The following is an 18,490-nucleotide window of genomic DNA, read 5'->3' on the forward strand; positions in this document are numbered from 1 at the left end:
GTTTATTACGTTGTTATGAATCAAAAAACGTTATTTTTGTCGTATCAATGTAGCTAGACTACAAACAAAAGCCAGTGCCATGTTCAGCATATAGACATGCTGCGTAATTTTGTGCAATTCACAAACATGATTCTGAACGAAAACTGGTATTGAAGTAGACGCTACAGCTAACGCCAGGTAACCCCAACTGCAATCATGTCTCCTGCGTCAGAAACCTTCATAGGTGTTGCAAAACTCCGGACCTCATCATCGCTGTACTTCATTTGTTCAGCAAACCTTTTCCGATGTCATGTGTTTCAGTGTCTGTTCCCGTCATTTGGCACGCCTCAGACCGCCATTAAGAAATATCACCAGATAAAAAAAAAATAAATACGTCGTTTTCGCCCTCGCTAAAATGTTCAGCTGTCCGTGCAGGGCAGCACATTCAGAAGTACTACAATGGACTGTATCAGATTGAAACGTCTTGTGAGCAGGCGTTTAGGATGAAGCAAATGCAGTCACTTCATGATAGCCTTAGCTGCTTATGTGCCATAAAACCCAACACATTTTGTTTTCATATTTCATCACATCCGGATGTGATGGAATTCGAATGAAGCGACCTAATGCCAAAGCACAGCTGATTTTGAACGAGCACACAGTTGTGCCACAGACGCGACTCAGCACAAACAGTTACAGCTATGCAGTTAGACCCAAAGCGAAGCGTGAAAAGGCATATTCGCCTGTAGCGCCTCGCAACCGCGCCTTACAAACTTGCCAGCGCCGTTCAAATCACGCGCGCACCACATAGGTCACGTGGCAGGAGGGTGACCCCCGCCGACCCTATCCCTTGATTTCTGCGGCGAGATGGGCGCAAGCCATGTCCGGATTGCGGCTGTAAGTTTTCTGCTCAGGTTTTGTCACCGTGTTCCGGAGTTTCGTTGAACGCGTGCCATGTCATTGTGTTTGGAAAATCCGCTCAAGACCACGAGATAAGTGTCCGAGGATTTTCAAAGGGATACGGAAGCAGCTGAAAAACGAGTGTGTTTTTGAAGATACGACCTCATGTTTCCGGGTCATAACTCATGAATTAACTGCTTAATAGATCTCGTCAGTATAGGATAAAATACCACCCGTTCAGTGGTGGCATTCGGCTGCTGATCCCAATGTCGCGGTTTAGATCCCGGCCGTGGCGGCCGCATTTCCGCGGAGGCCAAGTACTAAAAAAACACCCGTGCTCTCTGCGATATGTCAGCGCAGAAAGCACGGCTTAGCAGCATATTTTTCTAAGTTCGGCCCTACTCTAATGACCTACTGAACTTCAGATGTACTTCGATCAGAACCTTGTCGTCGCGCAGGAAGGTTCGAACGGTGCGGAAAAAAGTGGCGCTTGCATACAAGAATGTCATCTGAGGCAGAAATATTGAGTAGGAGGGCACAATTAATTGACACTTGCATGGATGCGGGTGTGTGAACGCTGCTAGTATTCTTTTAGTTTAGTCACCCAGTATCTCAAGTATATGTTCACCCTGCCATGCATGTCCTCCTTTGAACCGCCTCGGATCAACACTAGACAGTGGCAACAAGGACTGCCTTCTTTCCATGAAGAACTGCTTCAATTTAAGAGCCGTTGCCTGGTTAAAGTGCGCTATGTCAGCATGCCAGCATGTTGTGTCTTAGGTCGTAAAGTGAGCAAGTGAAATTTAGGTTACCTCCATCAACACTCCAATCTCAAGGAATGTTTTGAAACTTAGATCTTTCTGTGGAATGACAGAGTACTATGCTAAGTTCATTCCTAACTTAGCCAAGCTAATGGCAATTCTTTGCAAAGCTCACTCATTTGTTCGCGCAAGTGGGACAACTGACAGAGTCAACGATGCCAAACTACTGTTGTCTAGACACTCCCATCTTCAACCCTTGGAATATGGCAGTCACAGTAAGATGCCTCCGACGTCGGACTCGAAGCTGTTCTACGTACAGCAGAGAGCTTCTGAAGATGTAAGAACTGCTGCACTAAAATCGAGAATGTTCTTAAAAGCAGAAAGAAAATATTTGAAGAGGGAACGTGCTGTAAGAGTAGAGGCGGAGGTGCGATGCAGAGTTGGATATCCTGCCAGTAGCCGACAGACAATAATAAGAAAGCTTCGTAAGCAATGTGAAGGGGAAAAGTGGCAGGTAAGGATTTGCATTTCCGATAGTTGGGGATTAAAGTTAATAGAGAATATTTCAGTAATCTCCGATTTCCTGATGACACTGTCTTTGCTAAAATAAGTAATTCATGGGGTAGATTGCAGAGCATGGCTGAGGAATTAAACAGGCCAGTAAACAGAATGATAGGTCTGAAAAGAAGAAAACTATATGAATATGAAAGCTAAATGGTAAAATGTTCAACACTCTAGGAGGCGAACAACACTTTACGATAGGCAGTGAACCACTGGAAGCGGTAAGGAAATACATTTATCTTGGGCAGGTATTCACCCAAGATTATAACCAGGAAAGGAATACATCTACCTTGGGCAGGTATTCCTCTGAGATCATAACCTGGAGTGTGAAATAGGCAGAAAAATATGAATGGGGTGGTGTGCATTTGACAGATACTCTCTGGTCAGCTTACCAGTATCCTTCAAAAGAAACAAAATCTTGTCATCCAGGAGGGGTGAAAGCTCAAGAGTTCTGAAAAGGGCAGAGTGGTTGGGTCAGGTAACAAGATTTAAGTATATGCAAGCCCAAATCAACGAGAAATAGACAGGGCATGCAATGAAGAGATAATTGAAGGCCCCTTAGAGCAACAGAAGAGAAGGCAAACATAGCTAGGAGGGGGAGGGCAGTCAGTCGGTCGCATGGATGTTGTTAGAAAATTCGCAAAGATAAACTGGCTGCAGCTGGCACAGGACAGAGTGAAATGGAGGCCATCAAAAGAGACCTTTGTCCTGCAGTGGATGTACTTAGGCTTATAATGATGATGCTGAAGGGACTGTGAAGCACTTGCATGCATGTGCACCTGTCATACTACCCATTCACTCTATGAGCACTACCATCAAGCTCATCATCATCAGCCTGACTACGCTCACTGAAGGGCAAAGGCCCCTCCCATGTCTCTCCAATTAACCCTGTCCTCTGCCAGCTACGGGCACTGTATCCCCCCAAACTTCTTAATCTCATCAGCCCACCTAACTTTCTATCATCTCCTGCGACGCTTGCCTTCTCTTGGAATCCACTCCACAGCCCTTAAAGACAGATGGCTATCTTGACTCCAGATTACATGACCTGACCAAGCTTATTTCTTCGTCTTGCTTTCGACTAGGATGTCATTAACCTGCGTTTGTTCGCTCACTCTCTTTCCCGCTTTTGGTCACCTATCATTTTTCTTTCCATAGCTTGCTATGCTGACCTTAAGTTACACTGAACCCTTTCCGTTAGCCTCCACGTTTCTGCCTCATAGGTGAGTACCGGTAAGGTACAGCTGTTGTATACTCTTCTCTTGAGTGATATTGGTAAACTGCCATTCATGATCTGAGAGAACCTGCCATATGCACTCCACCCCATTCTTATTCTTCTAGTTATTTCCCCCTCATGATCCGAATCAGCGGTCGCTACTTCCCATGAGTAAAGTTATTTGTTTACCACTTCCAGCACCACGATACCAATTGTGAACTGCTGTTCCCTTGCGAGATTGTTGAACAATGCTTTGGTTTTCTGCATGTTAATTTTTAGACCTAGCGTTCTGCTCTGCCTGTCTAACTTATTGACCATGCTTTGCAGTTCATCTCCTCAGTGACTTAGCAAGGCAATGTCATCAGCGAATCACAAAGTACTTAGATATTCTCCATAAACTCTTATCCCCAACTGTTTCCAATCCAGACCTTAGAACACCTCTTGTAAAGAGGCAGTGAATAGCACTGGCGAGATCGTGTCTCCTTGCCTGACACCATTCCATATTGGAATTTTATTGGTGACTTTATGGAGGACTATGCTAGCTGTGCAGTCATTTTAGATATCTTTCAGTATTTTCAGATAAGACTCTTCTGCACCCTGATTCAGCAATGCCTGCATGACTGCGGAGGTTTCCAGTCAGTCAGATTCTTTCCTGTAATCAATGAGGGCTATATATAGGGTTGGTTATATTCTGTGCATTTCTTGATCACCTGATTGATAGTGTGAATATCGTCTATTGTCGAGTATCCTTTACAAAAGCCTGCCTGATCATTTGGTTGATTGAAGTTTATGTTTGTCCTGATTCTATTTGCGATTACCTTAGTAAATACCTTGTACGCAATGGACAGTAAGCTGATCGGTTGGCAATTTTTTAAGTCCTTGAAATCTTTCTTGTGAATTAAGACAATGTTAGCGTTCTTCCAAGCTGCTGGTATACTCAAGGTCACAAGGTCAAGGTTTCAAGGTGGCTAGTTTTTATAGCACAATCTCACCTTTGTCCTTCAACAAATCTGCTGTTACGTGATCCTCACCAGCTGCTTTCCCCCTTTGCATTGCTCCTAAGGCTTTCTTTACTTCCTCTTTCATTACTACCATCAAGCTAGTGCTGTCAAATCCTACTCAAGAAACTGAGTCAATCGAGTTGCTTTGTGGTGCAATGGACTTCTGTGCTATGATTGTATCATAGAGTATCGCATGAGATCTAAGAACCAGGTCACTGACGGATTTTTTGCCTTCCTCTCCCAGTAACAAAAGCCGAAGTTCAAAGTAATTGAGTAATCTTGTTGAGTATGCATGCACAATAAAGCAAAGTTCCAAAAGGCTGTTGATGAGGGCCACAGTATCCAGCAAGTCGGAGAGCAATCCTGATTTTCGCCAGTAAGTAGTCAACTTTCCTTTAAAATACAACCTTCCTTTCACGTTTGCCAGGAACTCTTTGCTACAGGTGACTTAATACGTTGTTCAAGACAAATCGCAGTCTCCTCATCACTGGCTGGTCAACTTCAACTGTCTCCAATGCACAAGGCCACCCTGAGATTGTACACTCTACGGCTAGGCTCTGAGACTGCAGTTCTGGTGGCAAGCGATGGGCGGACAAGTTCAACAACCAATCAGAAATTGGTCCATGTGCCAAGAGGCTGACAAGACATCAAGCCATCTGCTGTGCTTCTGCAACACCAGAAAGTCCCTGACCGGAATTAGCAGAACATACTGTTGGACCATTCACACGAGCTCCATATACGTACAAGCATGCTATATCTCATGTGAATTATTTCTCAAAATGCCCTGAAGTCAGGTCAACCTCTCAGATTACAAACAAAGCGATGACTGAATTTTCCCTCCAAGTTCTTGTAAGGGAATGCTGCCTTAATTAAATTTATAATGCACCAAGGTCCACAGTTTATATATCTGTAATGCTCCAGGTCTTCATAGCAGCATATGACATCAAACTTTGTCACGCCGCGGTGGCCGAAGTTCGATGGAGGCGAAATTCTAGAGGCCTGTGTACTGTGCGATGTCAGTGCATGTTAAAGAACGTCAGGTGGTTGAAATTTCCGGAGCCCATCACTACGGCGTCTCTGATAGCCTGAGACGGTTTGGGACGTTAAACCCCAATAAACCTAATAAACCTAACCTTCACTCTACTATAATTAAGTGAATGGCTAAATTTTGTGATTTAACTGCATCTTCAAATCCTTTATTTAGCTAGCCGCACTGGAACAGCATCCGCTGTAATCAGCCATTGTTGAATACCTGAGTATTTTTGGGGGCACCCTGCATACTACAACTAGAATGGGGGAATCAGATTTGCTACAATAGGGTTTCCATCCTTTCCATTTTTCTGTAACAAGGACCCACATAAGACATTAAACATGAAAAAGCGTAAATAAGAAGCAAGCATTCACTAGACAATACACAGCCAAGCGGAGACCAGTAAAGGCTTCCAACATTCCAGTTGATATCAGCCATAGCCTGCCAACTATAGTCAGCTTCAATGGAGACCGGTTCTTTTCCTGAGCAAGGAAGGTTGAAAGACAGGAAGGCCCTTCCTCCATTTCGACAAGATGGGAAAATGTGAAAAAGCGTCAGGCTAACCACGGCAACCAGGGGATCTCCCAATAGCTCTGAAGAAATTGATCTGAACACAATTTGGAAAGCAAGTTTAATGATCTTGACAAATGTGTATCGCAGGTACCCGCTGCTGCCACGATGTCCAGGGCATCCCACGTGCCAGACACTTCAGCACATTTTTCCTCGGGGATTCCAGAGGCCCAGCTGACCTTCCATGTGTTTGTCCAATTCGCCTTGCCAAGGTCATTTCGTCTCTGAGGCATCTGGACTCTTTAACATCAGCGACACCGCCGTGACCACTACCTACTTGAGTGAGTGATATCGAACTGGGAGCATAAGTTGGGCTCCTTGCGAGTAAAAAGCACAGTTTTGTGACAGCCAGCACTGTCGAGTCTCGACCCAGTGCCTTCTTTTCAGAAAAATTAGGTGCTTCCCCTCAGTGCTCTCAGCTGCTACGAACAACTCAATGCCACTTTTTTCTGGAGCAAAGAAGGTCAAGGAGGAAATGCCATCCGGCATAGTGGCTTGAAGGCTAAGCACATAATTTCAGCGAATTACATATGAACACAACTTGAGGGTCACTCTGAGGTATGGACAATACTAGCTATGACACAGTGTGCTCTCTTCTTGTGTCACGTTTGCTATGGGCTTGATAAACTGTATGTTTCCAGCACATCTCTTCAATGTAAAGAGCTACACCCAAGGAGTTACAATGACGCATTTGCTTTTCAGAAACATTTGCAAGCGACATTGTGTGATGACAATTCTATGACTTTTCCATGCTGCCTGTCATTGAAAATGACTGCTGGGTAGCAATTTTACGCTGGCTAGTAGAGTACTGCGTCCTGTGAAGTGATATGTTCTGCATTTCTTCCATAGTTAAAAGTCTTAATTCAGGCCACATTGTTTGCTATTCTACCGTGTAGTGGAGACCTTTCAAGCTGTGAATCTCTGCAAGGTGTGTGAATCTCTCCATCTTTCAAGGCCTTTTGGTGTTAAGAGGCTCTGTATCTGCACTGCTTTAGGGCTCGAAAGCAAACCATGTGGCTTGAAGACTTCTGACTGAGGCTGTAGATATAAAAAAAGGGTGTTTTTCTGCTATTTCCAGCAATGCATATTACCAGGTTCTTGAGGAACACAGATGGAAGTTCATCAGTAGCCAGGCAGGATGTCAGAGACAAACTCTACACTACTTCATAAAAGTGCATTTGTCTTTTGAACTTTTCTCATCAACTTTACAAATTACAAACTCAGCTTGCCTCATTAAATTATATCGCTTTTATACAAGCATGTATATTGCAGGAGTGGCACTGTCTGATCATTCTGTCGTATCACTGTAAATGTCTCTGATCATTAAGTGCATGATTGGCTTCTATCGTACGAGCTCTTCTTTGCTTGAAATTCAGATATGCACTTCAAGAAAGCACTAGCTCAACATGGCTATTGTTTGTCGCCCATGTACAACGCGGCGGCGTCTTCACATGCTTGTTTCTTTCATGAAGAACATAATGAAGTGCTGCTAATATTTCGCCTCTCCTTTAAGCTGGCACCATGCCAGAAGAGAATGCACACAATGTAGCATATGGCGTACTAGTCATTTTGACATTTCTGCGTGTTCACATGGACCATCATCTAACCAAAGCATGGTATCAGCCAGAAGTAAAAAGATTATGGCCTTATATAGATAGAATCAAGCCTACTATTACCAGCTTAAAATGTAAATCTAGTTTTGTTTGGCACAGCAAGTCAAGTCAACCCAGAAGCAGATTCCTCAAATGAAACTAGTGCTATAAGTGTACCCCAACACATGGCATCATTATTGTCATTTTCAGCCCAGTTACGTCCACTGGAGAACAAAGGCATTTCCCTCTTGTCTCCAATAGCCTTGTGCTGCACCAGTCACAGCCACCCTATCCTCGCAAATTTCCTGTCATGTTCCCGCATAGGTCTACACCACTTTTCTGTTTAAAAATGCATCGTGGTTTTTCTTTTTGAGGAAGCTTGTAATACCTTATTAGTATTCACATTTTCCTCAAAGTGTGATGATAAATTGTGCTCAAAAGTATTACTGCCCTTCTGTCAACAAGTGAAACAGCAACAGCCCTCACAGCATGGAATTAAAATATCAATGGCCTAAAATATCAGTTTTTGGTCCCTTTACGTTCGATTTTATAAAATGCAAGAAAATGTAGCTATATAATGCACTATTGAAGTTTAATACTGCTTCCATTTCGCAGCTGAGTGTTCTGTGCTCATGTCTGTTTTGTTCATAATGGTAGGTTAAAGTGGAACAGTGATTTTCATTATGGCTGACTTATAGCAAGTTGTCTTAATTAGCATCTATTCTTATTGTGTAGTCAGCTTGATTGTCACAGTGTGTGCCCAGCTAATGGTTAAGCAAACAATTTTTGAAGTTTACAATGCAGAGGCAACTCGTGTTTTACAATGCAGTCGGTGTCAATGCGGTTCCCGGCATGTATTTTTTACTAGCATGACACATTGCAGACCCAAACACTATGTAAAAGAAAAAAAAGAGAAGGTTCAGAAAGCTTATGTATTATTCTGTATAAGAGGACTGTGCCAGATAGCCACTAACAACGCATAACCTTAATCAAATGCACTCGCTGCAGCAGTGTATGAATGTAATCCTGAAATAAAACACCAGCTGACTGGCACAGCACGTGTGTTCCAGTCCACAAAAGGTGACCAGCTTTCTGTCACCTCATCTCCATCACCAGTACTACTTAATATAAGCTTTTGGAGCACACTGTTGCAAATTATGTTCAAGAGGTTTTAGCACATCAGAATGTGTTGTCATCATATCAGCATGGCTTCAGAAAAGGTCTGCCTACTGTTACTGATTTGGTTTGAACCATGCTTCAATTCTCCGGTGTACTTGATGTGTCCAGTCAAGCAGACATTCTTTTTTTGTATTTTGCTAGGGCCCTCAATAAAAAAAAGGCTCACAATAAATTACTGCGTATATAAATATGAATGCCTTGGATTACCTTTCTGAATGGTTCTATGGATATCTTACCACTAGAAGCCAGTTGATAAAGATTGAAAACAGCTCATCCCAAGTGCTTCCTGTTACATCTGGTGTATCCCAAGGCAGTGTTTTTGGTCTGGTAATCGTTATCCATGTTATAGTCAAGCACGCTTATAACAAACACAACTGCCACGCACCATTTCTTCTGTATAACCCTATGTTATATGTCATTATAACTCACCAACTTAAAGCTTTATCACCTCTCTAATACATTTGTTGTCGTTTGTCATTAAATGACTAAACCATTGCAGCCTTCTTGAATTTTCCTTTCGGCAGCTGTGACTTAGATCATTCCTTGTATGTGGTCTTTCTGAACTCTGTTCTTTTTTTCCACTCCACACCCATCTCGGCATCCTCATTTCTGCTATGTTCCTCTTTTGCATGCTGGCGTTCATTAGCTGCTGTATCACTTCAGTTCCATCCAGCATTGCTGGCCTTACCACTTTGCCACAGACTTAACCTTTCAGCTTAAGTGGGAGCTTCTTGTTAGAAAGTACACCTGAAACAACCTTCTACTTCTTCCCTGTGTTATCCTTTCATCCTGTTTGGATTCTGCAGATGACTTACACTGCTGTGTCTCCCTATCCACAACTGCCAAGCCAAGGTACTTGAAATGTGTGGTTCTCTTCGTCGTAGTAATGCTTTGTAGCCTTAGTTCTTCACATGTAAGATCTCACTGATTAAAAGTCTTGCTTCTGCTGATTCCCAGACCTTGCTTTTCTAATGTTTGTTTCCAGGTTACCAGCTTTGATTCTACTCTTTCCTTGGTCCTTGAACACGTTGCAATATTATAAGCTTACAATATACTCCAAGGTAATTCTCTAAGCTCTATGAGGACATTCATCACTCTACTGAGGAGAAGACTCAGTGCAGAACCATGGTGCAGTCCTACTGTTGCATCAGAGCTTCCAGTTTCGTCATTGCAGCTGCAAACCTTTGTCCTTTTTGCTGATACATATCATGAATAAGCCTCACATATGCCTCTGAAATATTCTCCCTTGTAGACTAACTGCAGAGGGCCAGTAGACAGAGCCAGTCTCCCCATAGACTAACAATTCATCATAGTCACTGTGTGCTATACATATATATTCAGCCCAATTTTACTAATTTTTTCTTCCCACGAACTAACCATTTGCGATCATGGCTATGTGCTGTATATAGTTCGTACAATTTTACCCTTTTTTGGCTTAGACAGCACCTTGTAGTGCATGCTAGTTGCAGCCACAGTGCTACCCTATCATTAATCATCCCGTAAATGCGCTTTCTCTCAGTCCCCGCTCACAAGAACTACAAGCACGAGGGCCAGTCACTGCTCATCTGCAACCTGTTGCATTTCATGGAGAAGCCTCACATATGTCTGTGAAACACTCTTGTCTCCAGGACTTCTCCAGGCTTCTTGCCTTGGGACTTCTGAACAGTAGCGCAACAAGACAAGGGACCGGTGGAGGAGTAGACACACAGCGCCTTGTGTGTCTACTCATTCACTGGTCCCTTGTATTTTTGCATTACTCTTCAGAAGTATGAACCAGGAAGCACAAATTTCAACGTTGCCTTGGGATTGTACCATGAGCCTTCTTAGGTCTGCGGACGTGATATAAATAGGGCCCTTAGTTTTTTGGGTTTTATCTTCAACGGTATTCGAAAAATTGAGTGATATTTTCTGAATTGAAGTAGAAATTTCGTTATTCAGGAAAAGGTTCCGTAATTCGGGTTTTACCGCATCATATTTTGTAGCAGATGACAATATGCCATAAGCACTCATTTTTGTGTAGGACATAGAAGGCTCTATTATTTGTTGCACATAAAATCAGATATTTCTTTTTTTTTCTGTCATTTATTGTAATCATTTCGGCGTGCACATTATTGACAGCATAGCACTGCTGTGTTCGTGAAACACCGATATGCCTTTGTTTGTACACTGCTACAACATTCTTTCAGTGTAAATGCAGTCATTTTAAACGCAGAAGAGCCTTGAAGCAGGATGCCGTGAGGTTGGGTAGCGCTTGGTACAGTGACGAAAATGAGACTTCTGGTCTGTACCCGCGTTTTTGTTTCTCACTTCCGAAACGTAATAAGCACTGCCATAAATAAAAGCCTTAAAAAAGCTTAAAATGATCGCTTAAGTGAAAACATTCCTCTGGATATTTGTACAAGATGTCGGCTACTTTTCATGTGCTGTCTTCAACTTTGGCTGCATGGAAACTAAGCTTCCTACAGGGTTCATTTTCGGGTAGAAATCAGGCATAACCCAATTAGTAAGATGTTTACTTGGTGTGCAAAAAAAATGGGTAAAATCGGGTTTTACCCAAGATGAAGAGCCCAAAATATAAAGTGCTTGCTAGCTCTTAGGAACTTTTCTGTAATCTGCCCGAGGCAAAAAATTGTATCTGTGGTTGACTGCCCAGGCAAAACTCCAAACTGTTGGGGCCCAGTGCTCACCTCTACTCAGTCTCGTGCCCAACACACTTTCAAAGACCTTCATGGTGTGCAACATCAGCTTTAACCCCTTGATGTTCTTTCTATTGCAGATGTCTCCTCTCTTTGTAGTTGGGAATAATCACACTTTCTTTCCATTCATCTAGCACTTCTTCCTGTTTTTAAACTTCTGAACACATTTGCTTCGCAGCACATTACTTGGTCCAGCAGCCTTTCCATTTCACATCCCTCTCAATGCTTGTTCTACTTCTACTCTCATGACCTCAGAGGTAGAACAAGCAATGTAGAGGTTGAAAAATGGATATCCTATATTATTTTATTAATTTGAAGATACGACATGAGTCTTCAGTATCTACAAATATACAAACAACATAGAATATCAAAACATTACCTCAGTTTTAACCAACATCTACTGTTAGTTCTGCTTTGGCTTTCTCATGTGCATAATTGCAAGGGCTTTTTTCAGTAATGCAGTGCTGCTGTAGCTGAGGCTGCAATCGCACTCCCAGCGGTAAGATGCAAGGTTGCACATGAGATTTTAATGTTACCACTGTGCTCTTCTCATATATACCATTAATGTACCCTTTGGCTCAACCTACGTATTTCTCTCATAATATGAAGGCATTCAATAAGATGCATTTAGAAGAAGGCTCATCACACTTTTTATACATCCACAGATGAGTGCAATCATGTGAAACAAAAAGTTAGTTGGCCCCTAGAAGGCTGTGTAAGTGTGCTGCCATTTCAGTTTGAGATAAGTTCATTCGTCATAAAGTGCACATGAAACTACTCTTACTTTAATGATGACTACACTGCATTCTTTTTTTTCTCATACATGACGTTCCCCATACCATATTCCAGCCTTCTTGAACTAGGCTTCTTTGAAATGTTATGCATGCTCTCAGCATTCCAAGGTAGAGTAGGAAGGGTTGCTACAGGGGCTTTCTGAGGATTTAAAATTAGGAGGGGCGTGTCTAAATTTCTACGGGAGGAGGTGTTGAAGGTGGAGAAGCGATAGTCATTTTTAATTTTAATGTGAGTCCTTGGCGTGTCGCGTAGGACAAGCAACTTTTATGACTCCAACACTCATGCCGCCACAGTGGCTCAATGGTTATGGTGCTCTGCTGCTGATCCGAAAGAGACGGGTTCAGTCATGGTTCCTGTATGATGTCTTAAGTGCACGTTAGAGAACCCCTAGTCATCCAAATTAACCTGGAGCCCTCCACTACGGCGACCCTCGTTGCCCATGCATTGCTTCTGGACGTTAAACCCCGCAATTTACAAGTAATTATGTAGCGGAAATTGTATTGGTTTCATGAAATTCAATGACCGGATGCATAATCCAAGCAAACCAAGAGCTCAAGCAATATATTGCCGATGGCTTGTTTTGTTCCAAGTCTTGATGAAAATATGGAAGAATACTTTGTTAGTTAACTATAATTACCTGATTCCTGTTTATTTGAGCAAGGCTGCCCTGAGCTATTTCATTTGCTGCTTGCACTTGTATATCCCTAGTTGCTAAAGATTATGGAAGTGTTATGTTTTGCCCACAGTGTAAGAATAATTTAGGTGCTGACACTGAGCACCCGCCGCAGCGGAGCGTGCACACAGATGTTGTTCGCCCTCTAGTACATACGCCGACCGAAGCGGCACGGGGGCGCTGCAGAGGAGGGTCCATTCGCTTGCAGAGTGGCGGAGGCGGCTTAGCGGCATGCCCGGCTTTCGGTTCCGTTTTAGGATGTAATTTTCAGTTTTTTCCATTCCAAATCGGACGGAGCGTAAGTTACGGACTGCATCCTTTACTACGCCACTGGTTTTTTGTGCAAAAAAAAAAATTCGAAAAGTAACCAGTTGCTCTACTTGCTTATCGGCCTTCAGCATAAAAAATAACCTTTTTACTGAAGCAGCTCTCACAAATGTGAAGAACAGAGGTCTTAGTCATCCTAACTTGAACATATTTTATTTTCTGAAGCAAACAGAGCAGCTTTTGTTGAGTATGCAGACTGTCACACGGTGTACTGGGACAACATGGAGGTGCTGGTTGATGCATACATGGTGACTTTCCCATGTACTGATCACAAGGAAGAATTAATCGCACATCTTCTCCACTACTGCGTCAGCATCCGTATGAGGCAGCATTGCAAGCACACGAATGCAATCATGACGAAGTAGTCTCAAGAAAAGACGAAACAGGTCAAGCTATGCTCAGCCTAGATTGTGGTGGTCTCATTACTCACTGCATCATCCAAATAGACGGCTGCAGGGATCAAGATTGCTGTCACGGTATTGCCTCTAGACTACACAAAAGTAGCTCATCAAGTTGTGATTAATTGTGGTTTGTGCATAATCTAGTGAAAATACGCAATCATATCCCTCAGAAAGGGCATACTTGTAGTAATAACTTTGTTCCACAGAATGGCTATTCAGGCCTCAATTGAACAAAAAATGCCAATTGTGCCGTTTAACTTCTGGAAGCGACACATGGGTATTAATGGATGCCGCATTAAAGGGCTCCAAATTTATACCACATCGGATTCTTCACATCACACAGCACACGGGCACCTTTCATGTTGTTTCCCGGCCACCGCAACCGGCATAAAACCTTAGTTTACAGACCCAGTAGTCGAGCTTCCTGGTCATTAGGGTATCCTCGGGCTTAAAATTTTGGGGGTCACGAGGTAAGCGAATGAAATAATTGAAGCTACTAATGGCGGTCTAGGCTCTCTGTTTCTATGTGGAGGAAGCCACTTTTTGAAGAAGCACCTACAGAGACACACTAGATGCGACATGCCGTGGCAGCGGAGCATTTAATTTCCTTCGGCGACCTCGTGCCTAGTTTCCACCCGCTGTACGTTTTGGTGCCACAAAACGTGGTATGAAAGGAAGAAGACATGCCGGTAATGAAAACATGCTGGTAATATTTATAACAAATATTCAGCTGCATAATTTGCAGGACCCTAGAACGCTCGATGGAGATTTTCGCTTCCCAACGTCATTGAGGTCAACAAGTCGCTGCAATTATTCTCAACTGACATCCGCCAATCCCAGTTTAGGGTCGCGTAAATATTTTACCTCTGCGCGTGCACGCCGGTCTTTCCTTGCGGGAGACACACAGCTCAGCATCGTCGGTGTCAGTGTAAAAGATGAGCTTGGCAGGAGTAACACCAGGGGAATTTCCACTAACTACTTACGCGTCGCGTAGCTAAACGTGCACTGCACTTGCCATTAAAACGTCGTAAATACAGACTTGATTTCCTTTCGGTCCCTGCGCTCATTCATATAACGCTTGAGGCGTTCCGCAACCAACACACCACAAGAGCGTGGGTTCTATTCCTGGCTGTGGAGGCAATCTATCAGGCAGAATGAGGAAACGCCCTTGAGGTTAATCTGCACGTTTAAAAACCTCAGTTGGGTGAAGTTAAGCATTTTTCTACACGGCGGGCATCATGTCACAGTGTCAGCGCATTACACTGCTCAAGCAATCTCTTAATGTATGCGCAGGCTATTTGACCCAGATGTGGGAGCGTGCGCGTTGTGGCCGACTGTTTATATTTAAGAGTCAGTATAGTGAACTATGCTCTCAGCATTCTTGCGGATGAACGAAAAAAACCTTGCAATGAACGCATTTCGATACCGAGCTTGGAGGGATCGCAGGGCAGCGTCCTCGCTGCTGTTCCCCCCATTTATGCAGTCTTATCAAGTAAAGCACGAAGTAGCCTGAAATTATTCAGTGTCGGCAGCAGTTTCAATCCTCCTGCGCCATGCCGAACTTAACACAGCGCATATACAGGCCACGGCACCGAACGATCGTGCATTACAGCCGCTGCAACTCGGCGACCAGACACGACCCCACTGCCTGGCGCCATCTGTCAGCATTTGAGAGAAGCGCAAGGAGGAGTGAACACAATCTGGTTGTGCCGCCGGGCGCAGTGTCAGCACCTAAATATATTCTTACACCGTGGTTTTGCCTTAGGTCTGCAGTTGGTTATGAACCCAGAGAAAAAATAGAGGAGCTGAGGGAACCATGAAAATCCGGATGCAATACTGCAAGGACTTATTGGACCTGTCAAGCTTTTGTTTCATTACGATTGATTGCTATGACACTGAGGAAACCTGCTCGGTGGTATTGCTCTGTATGTGTGCTGGCTGTTTCATAATGTAAAGAAGTAGCTCCTTGGCAGGCAGGCCTCCTTGAATTTTTTTCGTAAGCCACTGCAGTAGGCACAGCTGGTGTCGTCGATGAATTCACTCTGTACATTTCTTTTTAGGTGGAGGCTGTTCAACAGTGGTTTTCAGAGAACCTCCTGGCCTGCTCAACTTCCAAAGTTTTGGTAAGCACTCTTCACAGCTGACACTGTTTTCGCTTCACTTCATGCTTTCTTGTATAGGTGCAGGCTGTTAGCAAAAATTTATTTCACAAATTCTGCTGTTTGCTTGAGCCTTGACCTGACCTTTTGGTTTTGTTGGACCTGTTGCAGTTTGCCAAAAGAGTAAGGGCTTTGGTTAATTTCAAGGAAGGAATGTAAAAGAGAGAAGGCGGTAATTGCCTCTTCCCCCCCCCCCCCCCCCTCTCGGGCCAGATTGAAAACTGTCTATGTGGACCTGTCTGAATGAATTACTGCATGAGCGCAGGTACGCATGCCAGCAGATTATGAACACTGAAAACTTAACATTACACTGTTCGAGTTTTTTAGACAGTAATAACTGGAATACTGAAGGGAAAATAGCAGTGTCTTCATAATGACTCAACAAAGAGAAGTCAAATATGTAAGCCTGTCAGAAATAGCAGTGGTTTATAAAGCGACGGCATTTGGACTAATCTCATCCAAGTTTCAAAAGTAAAGCAAGGTTTCCGTTATTTTATTCTTTCACTCTACTTACAGCAGCACGCATATGAATCATAAATGGAACATGATGTACAGTGATCCATGGTATGAGAAGTAGTGCAAAACGGGACAAGGGACAGAGAAAGAAGCACACAACACAAGCGCTAACTGGCATATCTTGACAGGAGCTTTCAAGAGCAGCTTACCAGCCCACATTTGGTCAGAATCTTTCGTTTTGTTGACGATTTCCTTTTTTTTTCTGGTTGAGTGTACGCCATTGTGCTTAGAGCAGATTGCATCCGGTATTTTAGCTAACGTACAAGAGTGTTTCACCACTGCTGTTGACTAACGAAATGCCAACCGACAACAAGATCCGCTTTCTTGATATCCGTTTTAAATTCCCGAAAACCATATGTGTTGAAGCTATTCACCTCGCGCTAACAAACCTCTACTTCCTTACACTTCTGCACACCGCCGCGGTGGCTCAGTGGTTATGATGCTCGGCTGCTGACCCGAAAAACGCGGGTTCGATCCCGGCCGCCGCGGTCGAATTTCTTTAGAGGAGAAATTCTAGAGGCCCGTGTACTGTGCGATGTCAGTGCACGTTAAAGAACCCCAGGTGGTCGAAATTTCCGGAGCCCTCCACTATGGCGTCTCTCATAGCCTTAGTAGCTTTGGGACGTTAAACCCCATAAACCAACCAACCTTACACTTCTGCACATCCTAAACTCTTAAAACGAGGCGTTATTAATTTATGTTTGAAAAATGCCGAGGAAAATTAATGCCCCCTCCTCATCAGCCAGAGCTTTCATGAAAAACTTGCAAGGTTCAATGAAGCGGGCTACCCAGCTGATATCTGTGTTTCTGTCGCTGAAGGCATACTGAAGAAGAAGCGCAAGGAAGATCAACTACCGTCTGTGCCTTCAGAAAGAAAGAAAGGCAAAATTGCCGTCATTCCCTACATTCATTGCCTGTCCAACAATCTCAAGAAAATTGGGTTCGCGTGGTTTTTTCAGCCCCTGAAAAACTAAGTGCAGTATCCAAAAAAACTCTGCCCGCCAGTAAACATCCTATCACAGGAAAAAATTCGTGAAATGTACTGAAGGCATTGTTTATGACATCCCACTCTTTTGTGGCAAGCGGTATGTTCGTCCATCTGGTCGTTCCTTGAATGAGAGGCTTCATGAACACAAAATCAACTTGAAAACTTTTAATGGCAGTAATCTGGTTTTGCACTGTAAGGAGTGGGGTTGTGTGCCATTTTTGGATAAGTGCTCGATCGTGGCCAGACACTGGGATCAGTGAAATTATTTAAGCATGAAATTATTGAAGCAGCGCGTGTCACTGCTTTGGAAGATAAATGTGTCAGCAAGCCGTCTATATCCCTGTCCAAAAGAGAACTGGCCTTCTTAAACAATCGCTGAGTCGTATATTTCCATAGTTCCTCGTTCACCTGATTTTCATTATTTTTTCCGAGCGCATGCACCTGTTTGCCCTCATGGATCACGTTCGTCTTGGTCGCCTAGGGTCCTGTCAGTTGGAAATTAGCATTTGTGTTGTGTGCGTCTTTTTTTGGCCCTTGTCCCATTTCGCACTACTACCATGGATCACTGTTGTCGACTCGCCCAAGTTTCTACCCTTCTGAACGATATACAGTTATTAGTTGCTGGCTGTTTTAAGTATTTTTTGTATGTGTACATGCACACAGTAAGACACAAATATTGAGTGCTGAAAATTGGCATTAATTTTTCTGTTCACCCAGTAACCATGGCCTTTTTTATGCCCGCTGTGGAGTGCGACTGCAAACATCTGTGTTAGTCATCATGGGAGACATGGGCCTGGTGTCTACCGTGAATATAGCTGACGGCTGTCAACTGTTCCTGCCATGTGACACTTTTTGTTCTCTTGAGGTATATGTCATGTGTTTTGATTCAACGTGTGACTGTTTTATTCTTAAGTAGCAGGTAGGTTTTACTGAGGCAATAAAATGTTTGATTCTTTGATTGAACCCATTTCTTGCTCTTTTTTTGCACTCAGAACAGAGCCTGCATTAAAAACCAACTACAATGGTTCCTTTTTTTTGCTTTAGTCTGAATTTTACTTGTACTTCTACTATGAGTGCATTCAATTAACACAGTTTGCCTGCCCAAAGCTTTTATCTTGTAGTAAGCATTGCAAGACTATGTCAGATTTCCAC

The 18,490-nt window shown here is 43.3% G+C and overlaps 1 protein-coding gene and 1 long non-coding RNA gene across 2 annotated transcripts in view; one reads left to right on the forward strand and one right to left on the reverse strand.

The window, feature by feature from the left end:
• The window catches only part of LOC149353843 (uncharacterized), a 615,886-nt gene that overhangs the window by 523,437 nt on the left and 73,959 nt on the right, over positions 1–18,490 (reverse strand). The window lies entirely within an intron of this gene.
• On the forward strand, positions 819–18,296 carry LOC149353871 (uncharacterized). Its single transcript, XR_016291097.1, has 4 exons — positions 819–873; positions 6,103–6,293; positions 15,736–15,798; positions 18,056–18,296. It is a non-coding gene; the product is annotated as an uncharacterized LOC149353871 (long non-coding RNA).

Source organism: Amblyomma mixtum, chromosome 3 (genome assembly GCF_055824585.1).
Source record: "Amblyomma mixtum isolate Tamu chromosome 3, ASM5582458v1, whole genome shotgun sequence".
Lineage (NCBI taxonomy): Eukaryota > Metazoa > Arthropoda > Arachnida > Ixodida > Ixodidae > Amblyomma > Amblyomma mixtum.